The sequence below is a fragment of the Mauremys mutica genome, chromosome 13 (assembly GCF_020497125.1).
Source record: "Mauremys mutica isolate MM-2020 ecotype Southern chromosome 13, ASM2049712v1, whole genome shotgun sequence".
NCBI classification, from domain to species: Eukaryota; Metazoa; Chordata; order Testudines; family Geoemydidae; genus Mauremys; species Mauremys mutica.
In genome coordinates, this window is record NC_059084.1 from 35,706,953 (window position 1) to 35,724,772 (window position 17,820).

Below are 17,820 nucleotides of genomic sequence, written 5' to 3' on the forward strand. Positions count from 1 at the left end.
GCATCCCAGGATCACATTAGCTTTTTTGGCCACAGCATCACACTGGGAGCACATGTTCTGCTGACCTAAATTATATGTTATCATAGAGAAGTACAAAAGGTAATAAATTAATTAATTAAATAAAAAATCCCAAATCCTACCATCCTTCTCTCTGGTTCAGGCTATAATTCTCCAGCCTTGACTTGTGATCTTGAACTCTGTTATGACTACCTTGAAATCTACTATCTTTTCCATAGACAAATAGCAAGCATATATTCTCTAAGTGAGCATTTCCAAGCTGTCTAGGAGATTTAGACACACTGTTCCCCTTGGTTTTAATGGGAACAAGGTGATCAAATCCTTAAGCAGCTTTGAAAAGCTCAGCTTCTGTCTAAATGAGATTGTATTTTATATTAAAGGTTAACCATGAGAGAGGAACAAACAAAAGCAAGAGCACAGTGTATGTGTCTCCTCATTAACTGTTTTCATCGGAAGTGAGTGCAACATGGTAGCTGTGCCAAGTAGACTCTAAGCACTTTAGACCACAATTCAGCATGATGCTTGAACATGTATTTCATTTTAAGCATGTGACAGTTCCCATTGAATTCCATGGCACTAAGAATATGCTTAAAAACTAGACATGTACTAAAGGTACCTTGCTGAATTGGGGCCTTAAAGAACAATACACAGACAAAGTGATTAGGATTAGGGCCTGGATTCCACTCAGCCATAGGACCATCAACAAAGCAAAGAACTTATGACATTTCTGGCTCAACAGTCTGTCAGTGCTGTCCTCTTAGCAGATTCCAATACTCTCTGGCAGTAGGTAACCTCTGTATGTTCTTGGGCATTCGCTCAGCATAGGCACTGGATCCATGGATCCTGTCTTAATCTAGTCCTGGTCACAGAGCCATATACACCAGAGCTACTATGGGACTTTTTCCGGTCAAGGAGCAATGGCCTTATCCTCAGCATGACAAGTGATGTGCCACATTCTCCATCTCTTGGAGTCTTAGAATCCACGTTAGTGAGGTGACCAAATCTCATTGGAATTCAGTCAGAATCAGGCACTAATTCCCTCCAGGTCTCTTGAAAATACCAGCCTAGACCAAGATCAGATGCCTTTCTGAACAATGCATTCAAGTTCAATCATAATTTGCTGGGCTGGAGGCAGGAATCACTGGGCGATGTTCGCTGTCCTGTGTTCTGCCGAAGGTCAGATGAAATGGGCCCTTAAAATATATTATGGATTTTGCAGACTTTTATTCATTGTCTTCAATGGGTCCTGCTCACCTGGGAAAGCACTACTCGGGAAAGGATGGAAGGGCTTGCAGAAAAGGGGTCCTAAGTAATGGCATCAGAACTGGATGCTAACGGTGTGATTCAATGAAGCATCAGAGTCTTACAGGCCATTGTTGCTCAGCTCCTTGCTTCGAAAACAAGCATTACATGGTAGCTGTTCCAGGCAGATTCTGAGGCCAAATTTGCAATGAGACCACTAATTTGAGGTGCCTCCGTTTAATTTCAGCCAGTCTGGAGCTTTTCCTTCAAAAGTGCTGAGCATCGACAACTCCAGCCATGTCCACTGAGGCTATTCAGCAAAAACAAAACAAACCAGTCAAAAGCTCACAAATGGGGCATAAAAAAGAAGAGGCACTCATATTTAGTGGACACTTTGGTAAAAAAATGGCTTTGGGGCTTGATTTGTTTCTCAGATGTTCTGGGCACCTGCCGGTCCCACTGGTTTCTTGTGCAGCTGGGTGTGATCAGCAATCTGGAAATCAGGCCCGAGGTATTTCAAAGCCAGAGGACACTTTTGAAGATGATGGCCTAAGATATTCATTGTTCTTGCTTCTCACAGATTCATAGTGGTTATGGCCAGAAGGTATCATTAGATCATCTAATCTAACTTCCTATATAGCCCAGGACAGAGAACATTCTGTTCACCACTGATCACAGTGGCTAATTGACATACAGTAAAGATTCAGATAACACGAATCTCCGGGGCAGTTTGTGTTTAGAATCCACCGTCATTTCCTGCTGACTTCGCAAGCAGCACTGAGCTCCGAGTTAATTCAGTTTCATTAATGTGGATCCGATCCTGATTCTGCCATCCTTACTCACCAAAATAACCAGCACTCACTCAAGTGACCACGTTGGCTTTGAGATGGCAACTTGCATGAGTAACTGATACTGATATAAGCGAGAGCTTCAGGAAGAGGCCACATTTGCAACAAAACTCTGTGGAAGATCTGATGGACTTAAGAAAACCCTTCAGAGTTAATCATCAATCTTTATTCACTCAAGCAATGACTCATCTTGGCACATGCAGGAAGGAGAACTCTGGGACTAAAAACTTAGGTTGACCTAGCTACGTTACTCAGGTGTGTGAAAAATTCACATAGCTGAGAAATATACTTAAGCTGACCTAAACCCCAGTATAGACACTGCTGGATCAATGGGGGAATTCTTCCATCAACCTAGTTACTGCCTTTCATGGGGTAGAATTAACAACAGTGATGGAAATGCCCCTTCCACCACTGCAGCAAATATCCACATTGCAGTGCTACAGTGGCACAGCTGCGGTGCTGTAGCATCTGTAGAGTAGACAAGCCCTCGTACATCATGATATTGTTCCGTGTTACAAAGATCTTACTGACTCAGCTAATCATGACAAGGCAGCATGCTAGGGGAGAGTATAAAAGCCAATGGGTGTAGATGGATTGGGAACAGAATGCACAGAATTAGGCTATCATGGTTGCTTGCTCAATAAACATCTACTTTTCTTTCTTTCTTACTTTCAGATTAATTAGCAAATTGTTGTTGAGATGGGGTACAGAGACAAGACACATGTTCCAGCCTTGGGGTGTGGAGAAGCATGGGAGAAAGAGTAAAGGGCATAGTGGGTGAAGGGAACAAAGGAGATACAGAGTTGGGTGGGACTGGCAGACCCTGGAGAGCAGAGCAATGGGTGACCATGTAGTGTGGGCCTCTGGAGTCGTTGGAGACGGATGTGGGAGGTGACCATGTGCCGCTGATATTAAAGAAGAAATTTCATTAGCCCCAGTGCGACTGGGGTGGCGGTAAGGAGGGACTGGGGATTCAGATTCTTTGTCTCACCAATCAGAGGGATTTTTCCCCACAGTCACAGAATCATAGAAAAGTAGGATTGGTAGGGACATTGACAGATCTCCTAGGCCTGTGCCCTTCACAGAGGCAGGGCTAAGTATTATCTACACCATCCCTGAAATGTGTTTGTCTAACCTGCTCTTAAAAATCTCCAGTGATGGAGATTCCACAACCTCCCTAGGGAATTTGTTCCAGTGCTGAACCACCCTGAGAGTTAGGATTTTTTCCCTAATTTCTAACCTAAAGTTCCCTTGAACAATTTAAGCCAACTGCTTCTTGTGCTGTCCTTAGTATTTAACAAGAACTATTTATCACTCTCTTCTCTATAACAGATTTGTACATACTTGAAAACGTTACATGTCCCCCTTCAGTCTCCTCTTCTCAAGACTAAATAAACTGAATTTTGTCAATCTTTCCTTCTGGACCATGCTTTCTGGACCTTCAGTCATTTTTGTTGCTCTCTTCTGGATTTTCTCCAGTTTGTCCACATCTTTCCTGAAGTATGGTGACCAGAACTGGACACAATACTCCATCTGAGGCCATATCAGTGCTGAGCAGAGTGGAAAAATTACTTCTGTCTTGCTTACAACACTCCTGCTAATACATCCCAAAATGATGTTTGCTTTTTTTGCAACAGTATAACATTGTTGGTTTATATTTAGTTTTGTGGCACCTTATAGACTAACAGACCTATTGGAGCATGAGCTTTCGTGGGTGAATACCCATTTTGTCGGATGCATGTAGTGGAAATTTCCAGGGGCAGGTATATATATGCAAGCAAGAAGCAGGCTAGAGATAACGAGGTTGTTCAATCAGGGAGGATGAGGCCCTCTTCTAGCAGTTGAGGTGTGAAAACCAAGGGAGGAGAAACTGGTTGTGTAGTTGGCAAGCCGTTCACAGTCTTTGTTTAATCCTGAGCTGATGGTGTCAAATTTGCAGATGAACTGAAGCTCTGCAGTTTCTCTTTGAAGTCTGGTCCTGAAGTTTTTTTGCTGCAGGGTGGCTACCTTTAGAACTGCTATTGTGTGTCCAGGGAGATTGAAGTGTTCTCCTACAGGTTTTTGTATATTGCTATTCCTAATATCTGATTTGTGTTCATTTATCCTTTTCCGTAAGGACTGTCCAGTTTGGCTGATGTACATAGCAGAGGGGCATTGCTGGGATATTATGGCGTATATTACATTGGTGGACGTGCAGGTGAATAAACCGGTGATGGTGTGGCTGATCTGGTTAGGTCCTGTGATGGTGTCGCTGGTGTAGATATGTGGTCAGAGTTGGCATTGAGGTTTGTTGCATGGATTGGTTCCTGAGTTAGAGTTATTATGGTGGGGTGTGCAGTTACTGGTGAGAATATGCTTCAGGTTGTCTGTGCGCGAGGACTGGCCTGCCACCCAAGGCCTGTGAAAGTGAGGGATCATTGTCCAGGATGGGTTGTAGATCCCTGATGATGCGTTGGAGGAGTTTTAGCTGGGGACTGTATGTGATGGCCAGTGGAGTCCTGTTGGTTTCTTTCTTGGGTTTGTCTTGCAGTAGGAGGCTTCTGGGTACACGTCTGGCTCTGTTGATCTGTTTCCTTATTTCCTTGTGCGGGTATTGTAGTTTTAAGAATGCTTGGTGAAGATTTTGTAGGCATTGGTCTCTGTCTGAGGGGTTGGAGCAGATGTGGTTGTACCTCAGTGCTTGGCTGTACACAATGGATCGTGTGATGTGCCCGGGATGGAAGCTGGAGGCATTAAGGTAGGCATAGCAGTCGGTAGGTTTTCGGTATAGGGTGGTGTTAATGTGACCATCACTTATTTGCACCATGGTGTCTAGGAAGTGGACCTCCCGTGTAGATTGGTCCAGGCTGAGGTTGATGGTTGGGTGGAAGCTTTTGAAATCATGGTGGAATTTTTCCAGAGTCTCCTTCTGGACCCATGGGAACTTTCGGCTTCCACCCTGTCCTTATATTCACCTTGACCCCATTTCTACCAACGCTCACATCCTAAATTTCTATCAAGTTTGCCATCTTGCAAATCCCTTCCATTGCTGGGAGGCAAAAGGCCTTCTCCACCTGCTCCTCTTACCTCATTGTGGTGACAATTTTCTATTGGACCATCACTATTGTGTACATGTTACCCAACACCAATATGCTGAGAGACCTGAACAAAATGTTCTCTCTCCTGTACACGGTCATGACTGCCCTGTTGAATCCCCTCATCTACAGCCTGAGAAACAAAGAGATCCAGGAGGCCCTGAGGAAAGCTCTCAGTATATTTATGGCTTTCAAGAGAATTCAGGCCATTCAAGCTAATTTGTGTAAGATAAATCAAAATAGAAGAATCTGGATCCAAGCGTAGCAGTCTGGGTTGCCCCTCTTGATGGGCTATTAACTCATGCCAGGGGAAAGGGAAGAGGTTCCACAGAATGATTTAATTGATAAACATAATGTCTTTGTTTGTAAATTCTCCATGGGCGAATATTGGTCAGAAATGGAGAAAAACAAACAAACAAACAAAAACCCAAAGAACCAGGTTAATGAAAAGTTTCTTTATTTTGAGGTTGTTACCATTTAGAGGGTTTGAAAACAGGGTGACTTTTTAATATTTTTTAAATTCCAAGAGACTGCTCCAACACAGAAATGTACCCTGGGCAGAATCACAGTATTACAGCTGCCTGACAGACACATGTCTGCAAGATTAATCTGTGGGTTTTATTTTTCTAGTATGCAAAGGAAAGGAAATAAGAAAGGAAATTTGTGCCCAGGTGCGAGAAAGAGATATTGGGCCATATTCCAATCTTATTTACAACAGTGGTAAATATAAAGTAATGTTGCTGAAGCTGCTGATGTTACTCCAGATTTGCACAAGTTTAACTGAGCTTAGAATCTGACGTGTTATTCCTGCTGGTGAGCTTTTATTGCCTGTTAATTTCCAAATCTGTTTTCTAGTGCTGTGTGAGATGATAACACTTGGCAATGACGCTTCCTTCTGCAAACTGAATATTGTATAAATGACCTATAATGTCTCTCATCATTTTCACTTACTAGCCTCAGTGCTAGATAGGGTGACCAGATGTCCCAATTTTATAGGGACAGTCCTGATTTTGGGGTCTTTTTCTTATATAGAGTCATATTACCCCCCACCCGCTGTCCCAATTTTTCATACTTGCTGTCTGGTCACCCTAGTGCTAGAATAGCCTGAATATGTTCCACTGTAATCCGATTGTTCATAGTAAGTTAAAGCACACAATGGTTAACAAAACTGTTACAAACTTCATATCAAGGTCAAACAAGGCTAACATCTAAAGAGATGGCTGAATAATTTAGAGCAAGTGATGCATACAGTGACTTTTTCCAGATTTTCCATGAAGAACCACAGAATGTTCCCAAAGGCACTCATCATTCAAAATTATTCACCAAAGAAGTTCAATAAGTATTTGACCACAGATGGTCCACAAGCAACCTGGGTTTATTACATTTTTATTTATTGTGCACAATTTTTTTCTAAAGTGCTTAAGTTGCTTAGGAGCATAACCTCGGAATAATAAGATCCAAGGGCAAGAAGCTCCAACATTACAAATTCAAATTAAAAATGTCTTCAAATTCAGACTGGTTGAGTCACTTTGTTTTAATGTCTTCAGATTCAGACTGGATGCCTTCCTGGAGGATACGATATAGTCAAATGTAAGTTATTAGATTCAAGACAGGGAAATGGGATGAAATTTAATGGTCCCTGTTATACAGGAGGTCAGAATAGATGATCTAATGATCACTTCTGGGTTTAAAAATCTATGAACCTAGGCCACATAGAAAATCATTGTGAGTTAAGCTTCCAAGTGATGTGGGCACTTCTGACATCCATCTCTCTCTAGCTCTCCATGGATATCTATCTATCTATCTATCTATCTATGTCCTCCACGCACATAATAACAGCTCCGCTCCCCTATCTTTACCTGCACCGAGCCCCTCACAAAAGAAATAGAACTATACAGTTTTATGCATGACCAAGTATTCTAGGTTTGTGGGAGTGTAAAGTAGCTGTGAAGAATTGTTTGAACTGATTCCATCTTCTCAATCCTAAATAGCATGGCACTGCATAGTTGAGGTGCTAATATTGGAACTAATCCTTGAGCAAATTTGAACTTTGGCTGCGATCTCCAAGGTGCCTAAGGGAGATACCAAGGCTATCATGGATTTGGAAGTACTGGCCATTACTGGAGCTCAAGAAAATGTGTTCCATGAAGTGTAGAAAAGAGCAGAGTTAAGAGGATCTAAAGCCATGCAGAATTGGTCAGTGGTTTTCGCAGATGGACACACATGCCCATTTGTGTGTTTACACGCATCAATGAATGTAAACCTTCTGGCATAGTCAATATAATCATTGCATTTAGGCATCACTGTATATTGTCCAGTCCAGTTCAAAGTTTTTAATAAGTACAGTTGAGTCCCAAAACTTTAATTCAACCCATCGCCATTAAGCTTTGGTGTCTCCAAAGTTTTGTTTTTAATAATGCTGGGTAAGCGAGCAGGACTCACCTCGGCGGCACCTCCTGCTGGTCTTCTCAGGAATTAGCTCATCCAGCTATTGGAGCGCCCTCTGCAGGCCGGTGTCCCGCTGCTGCTGGCCCCGTGTCCCTCCCAGACCCTGGTGCCCTTTTATCTGGGGTGCTGCCCCCTGGCAATACCCCCTACACTCTGCCTCTAGGTCTCCCCTCTCTGGGGAACCCCTAACCCTCTAATCCCCACCTCATCTCAGTATAAGGCTACTGTCAGTCACCAACTAGCCCCCGCACCCTGGGGCAGACTGCAGTATAAGCCACTCATCACAGGCAAGTGACCCGTGCCCCATGCTGCAGAGGAAGGCGAAAACCCCCCAGGGCCTCTGCCAATCTGCTTTGGAGGAAAATTCCTTTCCGACCTGAAATATGGTGATCAGCTAAACCCTGAGCATGTGGGCAAGACTCACCCAGGAAAGAATTCTCTATAGTAACTCAGATCCCACCCCATCTAACATCCCATCACAGGCCATTGGGCATATTTACCGCTAGTAGCCAAAGATCAATTAATTGCCAAAATTAGGCTATCCCATCATACCATCCCTTCCATAAACTTATCAAGCTTAGTCTTAAAACCAGATATGTCTTTTGCCTCCACTGCTCCCCTTGGAAGGCTGTTCCAGAACTTCACTCCTCTGATGGTTAAAAAGCTTCATCTAATTTCAAGTCTAAACTTCCTGATGGCCAGTTTATATCCATTTGTTCTTGTGTCTACGTTGGTACTGAGCTTAAATAATTCCTCTCCCTCCCTGGTATTTATCCCTCTGATATATTTGTACAGAGCAATCATATCTCCCCCTCAGCCTTCTTTTGGTTAGGCTAAACAAGCCAAGCTCTTTGAGTCTCCTTTCACAGGACAGGTTTTCCATTCCTCAGATCATCCTAGTAGCCCTTCTCTGTACCTGTTCCAGTTTGAATTCATCCTTCTTAAACATGGAAGACCAGAATTGCACACATATTCAGATGAGGTCTTACCAGTGCCTTGTATAACGGTACTAACACCTCCTTATCTTTACTGGAAATACCTCGCCTGATGCCTCCCAAGACTGCATTAGCTTTTTTCATGGCCATATCACTGTAGTAAGAGGAGGCCCTAAGATGTAAACCTTGGTATCAGAAGCCTGGTATGAGGCCTGAGGCCTAAACTAAAGTAATGGTCAAGACTTTGCTAACATAAAGCAAAGTTAAGCTGTGAGCCAGAGGCAGGCCCTGTTCACAGAAGCTGGCAAGAAAAGGGCTGATGTTGCATAAACATATATTCACCTAGCATACCGAAGTATAAACACAGCACCAGAATACACTGTACTGGAACATTCCACAGATAATAAAGGACAAGCCGACCCATCCCAATGATGGATAGAGTTGTTTTGATCGAACCAACATGTACAAGGTGAGAGGCGGCACCTTAATATGTAGAGAGGTTGAACCTTGCTGCGTAGAGGGGTGGCACCTCAATACGTCAGGAGTGATGTGTAACTTGTTTGTACCTGTGTATAAGAATGTATCCCTGGGGCGGTGTCTTTGTCCGGCCGAGGGGGCAGTGGAAAGTCCCGCCACTGACTGAGCCGGGTCCATTGCCAAGAGGCACTCTGTCGCAGTATGCCCGGTAGACTAAGTAATCTACGGGGACCCTGCAAGGGTGTCCAAGATCGCAATAAACCTGATTGACGTGCCTCCCTACTTTACTAGACTCTGTGGTTATTGGGGGTTCTCTTCGGGTCTGCTGTGTCAGCTATCTGTGCAGAGCTGGGGCAGCACACAGAGGGAACACACACACGCAGCCGAGTGATATCAACATTGGAGAAAGCAGAGCACCACACCGGTAGCACTCTGCAAACACTTCTGACAACAATCACATTGGCGGCTCATAATCATTCTGTGATCAACCAATACTCTGAGGTCCTTCTCCTCCTCCTCTGTTACTTCCAAGTGATGTATCCCCAGTTTATAACAAAAATTCTTATTATTAATCCCTAAATGCCTGACCTTGCACTTTTCACTATTAAATTTCATCCTATTACTATTACTCCAGTTTACAAGGTCATCCAGATCATTCTGTATGATATCCCGGTCCTTCTCTGTGTTAGCTATACCTCCCAGCTTTGTGTCATTCACAAACTTTATTAGCACAATCCCACTTTTTATTCCAAGGTCAGTGATAAATAGATTGAATAAGATCGGACCCGAAACCAATCCCTGAGGAACTCCACTAGTAACCTCCTTCCAGCGTGACAGTTCACCTTTCAGTATAACACATTGTAGTCTCCCCTTTAACCAGTTCCTTATCCACCTTTCAATTTTCATATTGATCCCCATCTTTTCCAATATAGCTAATAATTCCCCATGTGGAACAGTATCAAATGCCTTACTGAAATCGAGGTAAATTAGATCCACTGTGTTTCCTTTATCTAAATAATCTGTTACCTTCTCAAAGAAGGTGATCAGGTTGGTTTGGCACAATCTACCTTTTGTAAAACCATGTTGTATTTTGTCCCAATTACCATTGACCTCAATGTCCTTAACTACTTTTCCTTCATTTTTTTCCCCCAATATCTTGCATACTACAGATGTCAAACTTACAGGCCTGTTGTTACAAGGATCATTTTTGTTTTCCCTTTCTTAAAAATAGGAACTATGTTAGCAATTCTCCAGTCGTACAGTACAACCCCTGAGTTTACAGATTCATTAAATATTCTTGCTAATGGGCTTGCAATTTCATGTGTCAGTTCCTTTAGTATTCTTGGATGAACATAAGAACATAAGAATGGCCGTACTGGGTCAGACCAAAGGTCCATCTAGCCCAGTATCTATCTACTGACAGTGGCCAATACCAGGTGCCCCAGAACGAGTGAACCTAACAGGCAATGATCAAGTGATGTCTCTCCTGCCACCCATCTCCATCCTCTGACGAACAGAGGCTAGGAACACCATTCTTACCCATCCTGAAGATTATCTGGGCTCTCCGATTTAGTCCCATTAAGCTGTTTGAGTTTGGCTTCTATCTCGGATGTGGTAATATCTATCTCCATATCCTCATTCCCATTTGTCAACCTACCATCATCCCTAAGCTCCTCATTAGCCTCATTAAAGACTGAGGCAAACTATTTGTTTAGATATTGGGCCATGCCTAAATTATCCTTTAACCTCCACTCCATCCTCAGTGTTTAGTGGTCCCACTTCTTCTTTCTTTGTTTTCTTCTTATTTATATGGCTATAGAACCTTTTACTATTGGTTTTAATTCCCTTTGCAAGGTCCAACTCTATATGGCTTTTGGTCTTTCTCATTTTATCCCTACATATTCTGATCTCAATAAGGTAGATTTTGGTCTTTCTCATTTTATCCCTACATATTCTGATCTCAATAAGGTAGATTTCCTTGCTGATCCCTCCCATAGTCTACTACTTGGTGACAGGGCCGCCCAGAGGGGGGGGCAAGAGGGGCAATTTGCCCTGGGCCCCGTGCCCCGGATGGGCCCCCGGCCGCATGAGACTGTCTGATACTCCCCGGCCCCGGCGCCTCAGCGGGCCATCAGGAGGAGCGGCCCCGGACAGTACAGCAGCGGCGTGAGCGCTGCCGCCTCCCGCTGAGACAGAGCCGCGGGCTAAGGGGGCGGGGCTGAGAGCTCCGCTCCCGCCAGAGCCATGCTGCAGCGCTGTCCAGGGGCCAGGCGCTGAGGCTCCAAGACTCAAGAGATGGGACAGACAGGCGTGGGGGTAACCCGGCCAGGAACATCCCTGGATAGCGCCGCAGCAGCGGCTTGGCTCCCGAGGGGCCGGAGCTCCGCCTCCTTCTGCTGAGTCAGAGCCGCAGCCGCGTGCTAAGGGGGCGGGGCTGTGATCTCCAGTCACGCCGTAGCCACGCTGCCGCCGCGCTGTCGAGGGCAGATGCTGAGCGCCGCGGTGGCTGAGGCTCTGAGAGTGGGGAAACCAGGAGAGGCAGGGGTAAGCCGCATGGTGGGGGTGGGGGCAACACATGGGGTACATTAGAGAGAGGAAACCAGGAGAGGTGGGGGTAAGCCACATGGGGGAGGCGGGGGGAACATATGGGGTACCTAAGGAATTTTTAAATTAACTACCCTGAGATGGTTTTGGCTCACAGAAACCCCCTGGAAGCTGCCACCGCCCCACCTGATATGCTCAGAGACTACTTCTTCTATCCCTGCTGTCCCTGCCAGGACCCCAGTACCCTGTCTTGCTGAGACAGACCCACCCGTCTGCTCCAACAAAGACCCAGGGTCTGCATTACTTGCCCCAAAGCTGCAGGTTTACCTGAAAGCTGCTAACAGAAGTGTTCCTGTTTTTAACTCTCAGATGCCCAACTCCTAATGGGGTCTAAACCCAAATAAATCCATTTTACCCAGTATAAAGCTCATAAACTGGGTAAACTCATAAATTGTTCACCCTCTATAACACTGATAGCGAGAGCTGCACAGTTGTTTGCTCCCCCAGGTATTAATACATACTCTGAGTTCATAAAGTAAAAAGTGATTTTATTAAATACAGAAAGTAGGATTTAAGTTGTTCCAAGTAGTAACAGCCAGAACAAAGTAAGTCACCAAGCCAAATAAAATGTGCAAAGTATGTCTAATCAAAGTGAATAAAGATAAGATCCTCACCAGTTCCAGAATGCTCCTTTTTACAGACTAATCTCCTTTTATCCTGGGTCCAGCAGTCACTCGCACCCCCTATAGTTACTGTCCTTTGCTCCAGTTTCTTTCAAGTATCCTTGGGGGTAGGGAGGCTCTCTCTTTAGTCAGCTGAAGACCACCATGGAGGGGTCTCCCAGGGGTTTAAATAGACATTTTCTTCTAGGTGGACTGGAGACCTCCTCCTCACTCCTATGCACTCACAGTCCAGCTCCAAGATCGAGTTTAGGAGTTACCTGGGCAAGTGACATGTTCATGCATGACTCACAGTTTCTTACCAGGTAGCAGCCATGGGTCCTCAAGTAGACTTCTTATCTGGATTGGAGCATTCCAAGATCCAGTGTCCTTTAAGTGTCTCTTCATTAGGGACTTAACTTGAACATTCCTTTCTCCAGGAACTGACCAAATGCTCTACTAAGGTTATTTAGAAATCAAGCCAGTACACAGCCAATATTTTGAATTGAAAAATGACACATGCATGGAGATAGGATTAATAGATTCAGTGGATCATAACCTTTATATAGATACATTGTATAGCATATGTAGCATAGATTCAGTATACCGTATTCCAGTTACGTCATATTCCCATAAGACATTATGCGATACAGTGTCACACTAACAAAATGAAAGATACCAAGGGAATTAATTTGTTTGCAGGTATCATCACATAGTCAACAATCGTGCGGTTAGAAAAATGAAACGTACATATGCTTCAGGATTTAAGAAGAGAAAGCAGAAGAGATCTAGACAGACGCAAGAAGAAAAGGGAAAAATAACTCTTCACAAATTTCTTCAGGCACAATATAAGTCAAGTCGGTTGACTGAGTTGAGCGATGTTGTCATTGAAGGCTCTTCAGAGGTGGGAAGTGAAAGTGGTGTTGTAAGAGAAAAAGAAAAGGCAGTGCATGAGGAATCCAAAATATTAACACATTCAGAAAACAGTTTTATGGTTGTTGTGGAGGAAGAGAAGGAAATCCAGCCTCTTTGGATAGACAATGGAGAACACAGCGGTAACACTGCTACAACTGAGAAACTGGTACAGTCGACTAGTCCTGCTGCTATAGGTGGGAATGACAAAGAAGAGTTGTGCAGTAATGACCCTGCCTCTTGGAAGTACCTAGATATAAAGAAAAGAGATCTTATTGTATTGAAGGGTCCACCACAGAAGCCCAAAACCTTTCCTCGTGATTCTTTTGGCAGGAAATTGCCAATAACCGTTTTTTCTAAACATCTAAGTAATGGTGAATCTATTGAAAGAGACTGGATGGTGTGGAGTAAAGATGCTGCAGCAATATTTTGTTTTCCCTGCAGTCTCTACAGAAGTGAAACTCAATCTAAGCAAATACAGCACTCAAAATTTGTCAAAGGTGGAATTGCAGATAATTGGAAAAAGATTTACGAGAAAATCAAGAATCATGAAGAAAACGCTTCACATTTGAGCAATTACATTAAGTGGAAGGAATTATTTCAGACACTCAGTGATAAAAGAGGCATTGATGCAGCATTGCAACATAGTATTAAACAGGAGGAGGAAAAATGGCGTAAAATATTAACTGCCATTGTTGAAGTAATTCTTTTCCTAGCAAAGAATAATCTGCCATTTCGTGGTAGCCATTCTACTGTTGATTATGATGACTGTGGGCTTTTCTTGTCAACACTGAAGCTTGTGGGCAGGTACGATACTGAGGTGAAACAACATCTAGAGATGGTAGCTCAATGCAGAGAGTCTGGTCGAAGAATGCAGGCTCACTACCTGTCATGGCGTAGTCAGAATGAGTTCTTGAAACTGTGTGGGGAGAAAGTTTTAAACTCTATTCTTGAAGAGGTAAGAAAAGCCCGATATTTCAGCATTGTTGTTGATGGTACACCTGATGTTTCACACACAGAGCAGTTAGTTTTTATTCTCAGATATGTGATGCAAAAAAACCGAGTTTGGGATGTGCATGAAAGATTTGTTAAACTAGTAGATTTTGAAAAGAAGACTGGGGCAGATATCGCAGAACAGATAAAGAGGTTTTTAAAAGAATGTGACTTAGAACTATCTTGGTGCAGAGGGCAGGGATATGACAATGCCTCTAACATGTCAGGAAAATTTCAGGGAGTAAAGACAAGAATTTTGGAAGAAAATGCCCAAGCCTATTTCTCTCCATGCAGCGCTCACACGCTGAACCTCTGTGGCATCCATGCTATGGAAACCAGTGTAGAGATAAAAACATATTTTGGAAATGTGCATAAACTCTATAAAGTATTTGCTCTTAGCCCTGTGAGATGGAAAATTTTGCAGACCACTGCGAATATATCTCTTCACTCTTTATCTAAAACTAGGTGGAGCGCAAGAGTTGATGCTGTTCGCCCCCTAATCAAAAACCCCACCGGTGTGCTGGAAAGTTTAATTAAAATTGAAGAAGAGCTTCATTTACCTCCTGAAATCCAGGCAGATGTTGACTGTTTAATTAAGTGGCTTAAGTCATTTGAATTTGTACTTCTTACTACAATATGGTTTAAAGTGCTTCAGTGTATTGATGATAAGAACAGGGTCCTACAAAGCTCCAAATTAACAATAGAAGAGGGAGCTAAACACATCAGCAACTTAGTCAAGGAGATTCAAACACTGAAAGATTCTTGGCCAATTTTTTTTGAAGAAGCTAAACAAGTCGCTTCAAGCCTCGGCATTGACCCAAAAATGAAAAGTGACTCAAGGATTCGGAAGAACAAGCGATTCTTTGATGACACAGGGGGTGCAGACTATACGTTTGACTCTCGCCATATTCAGTTCAAAGTACAGGTGTTCTTCCTTACAATGGATTTGTTTCTATCAGAGCTAGGAGATCTTGGCGAAAGAATGGCTGAGGTCTCAAATTTATTTTCACCTATTTTGTTTCCGCCAGATACAGTGGATAAATCTTCTATAGAAAATTTTGTTGACACTTTGGCCACAGCATATCCAAAAGACCTCCAGAGAGAAGATCTTAGAGAGGAACTTAGAATCTTTTACAAAATAAAAGACGATTCCAACTTAAGAGTTGATGGACATATAACCTCTGCACTTACACTTCTTAATGCTCTCTTCAAAAAAGGGTTGGAAAATGTGTTTCCACAGATTTGTATTTGTTTACGCCTACTAATAGTGTTGCCAGTGTCAGTAGCATCAGGAGAGCGTGCATTTAGTAAGCTAACATTGATTAAAAATCGTTTGCGTTCAGCCACTGGGGAAGAAAGGCTGAACCATTTGCTGACTTTGAGCATAGAATATGAAATGGCCAACGACATAAGTTTTGATGACATTATTAATGAGTTTGCCAAAATGAAACCGAGGAAAAAAATTGCACCTTGTTATTAATTTGAGCAAGAGTGTTGGGAAGATTAAGATGAACAACAGTATTGCCAGTGTTAGGCCTAAAACTTCCGGAAGCTTTATAGAGTGAGCTTTGTAAAATTATCTTTAAAAAGCAAGCTTTGCAAAATTAAGCTCCAACTTGTGGTCAAAAGACACCTGCAACCAGGCAACATTTTATGCTGACTCCTATGTAGTAAAATAGGTCATGCCCATGGGTAGAGTTTATTAAGACCACCTTTGAAACTTGTGGTTAAGTCTGGGTTGCTCGAGCTGGTCAAGTGGTACTAACACTATAGTATTAAGAATGGTAGTGTCAGGATAATTTGATCTCTGATTATATTAATGCTGCAGTATTAAAATAGTAGTAAAAGTTTAATACTAGTGTTAAGTTGTTTAGAAGTAGTAGAAAATTGGCAATTTATAGCATCTTTGTTTATACTTATGGTTATTAAGGGCAGGAATAGAACTTGTAAGGTTAATAGTTAATAAGCAATAACAACTTTGCATGTACTCATGCCTGTCATCAGTAAAAAGTAAGGACATGCTTTTATAATAATAAGTAGCTAATGCATAACATTACCGGTACTTGTGCTTGTTTGCAATATAATTTGTCATTTATATTAATCCTTATTCAATGCCGGTCTTTAATTTTTCTTTTCTTATTCTGTCTGTAATACATTTATAGCCGTAAGTCATTAAAAGCCTATCTTGAGGCATATTCAGTAGTTTTAATTTCTTTATATGGACACCACTTAACCTCATTACATCTGTGTTGGGTGGTGGGAAGTAGTGATCACCCAGAGCCCCATTTGGGACCTGATGTGTGTCCCCTTCTTCCTATATCTCTGCACAACTGTATAATTAATGTTCAGAACAATTCGTAATAAAACGATTTCATAAGAAGCATTATGTAATTGCAAATGTATACATACCCTTAAAGCATTTAATGTTTTCAAATAATGTATTTTGTATGTTTTCAAATTATTAAAATTTAATTTTTGAATATATTTGACTGGTTATTTTTTACATATCCAAATACATGTTACTAGAGTATTGCACCTTTTTTTTATGGAAGGGGCCCCCAAAATTGCTTTACCCCAGGCCCCCTGAATCCTCTGGGCAGCCCTGCTTGGTGACGGAATCTATCAGCTATCGTGTCCAGGAAAATCTGAGCCCTATTTTTATTTTTAGCACATGTCCTCCAGTCTATATCTGGGAAGTTAAAGTCTCCCATGATCACACAATTCCCATTAATATTTACTTAATTAAAAACATTAAAGAGTTCTCTATCCATATCCAAATCAGATCCTGGTGATCTATAGCACACCCCAAGGGAGCCCAGGGGAGGCTCTAGTAGCTTTCTTCCCAATGTGATTTTTTTGCCCAGACAAACTCTGTCTTATCCATTCCATCCCTTCTTATTTCTTTACAGTCTAACTCATCATTGGTATACAATGCTACTCCACCACCTTTGCCTTTATTTTTGTCTTTCCTAAACAGCACATAGCCTTCAATACCTGTACTCCAGTCACAACTAATATTATACCATGTTTCTGTTATCCCTATAATATTGTAGCCTATAGGACTAACCTGCTTGCTTGCACATATATATATATATATATATATATATATATATATATATAGTTTAAGTATTTGGTTTGTTGTAATAGATTTATAGATGTATATTAAAGTAAGTGGCTGTAATGCAAGAGACCTACAGGCCTGTATGTTAAGCTAAGGCAAAGTTAGCATATCTGTATTAAGACCTTTTACTCAGAAAGCCTAGTTGACCTATATCTTGTTATCTAAATAGATGAGTACCGACACCTATGTCTATGACCTTTTATCTAGACCTAGGCCTGGTCTGCACTGGGGTTGGGGGGGAATCGATCTAAGATGCGCAACTTCAGCTACGAGAATAGCATAGCTGAAGTCAACGTATCTTAGTTAGACTTACCTCACGTCCTCACGGCGTGGAGTTGATTGCCGCGGCTCACCCGTCAACTTCGCTTCCGCCTCTTGCCGAGCTGAAGTACAGCAGTTGATGGGAGAGCAATCGGGGATCAATTTATAGTGTCTACACTACACGTGATAAATCGAACCCCGATAGATAAATTGCTACCTGCTGATCCGGCGAGTAGCGTAGACATAGCCCAATAGACAATGGAGAATGGCATATGGGGGTTTTCAATG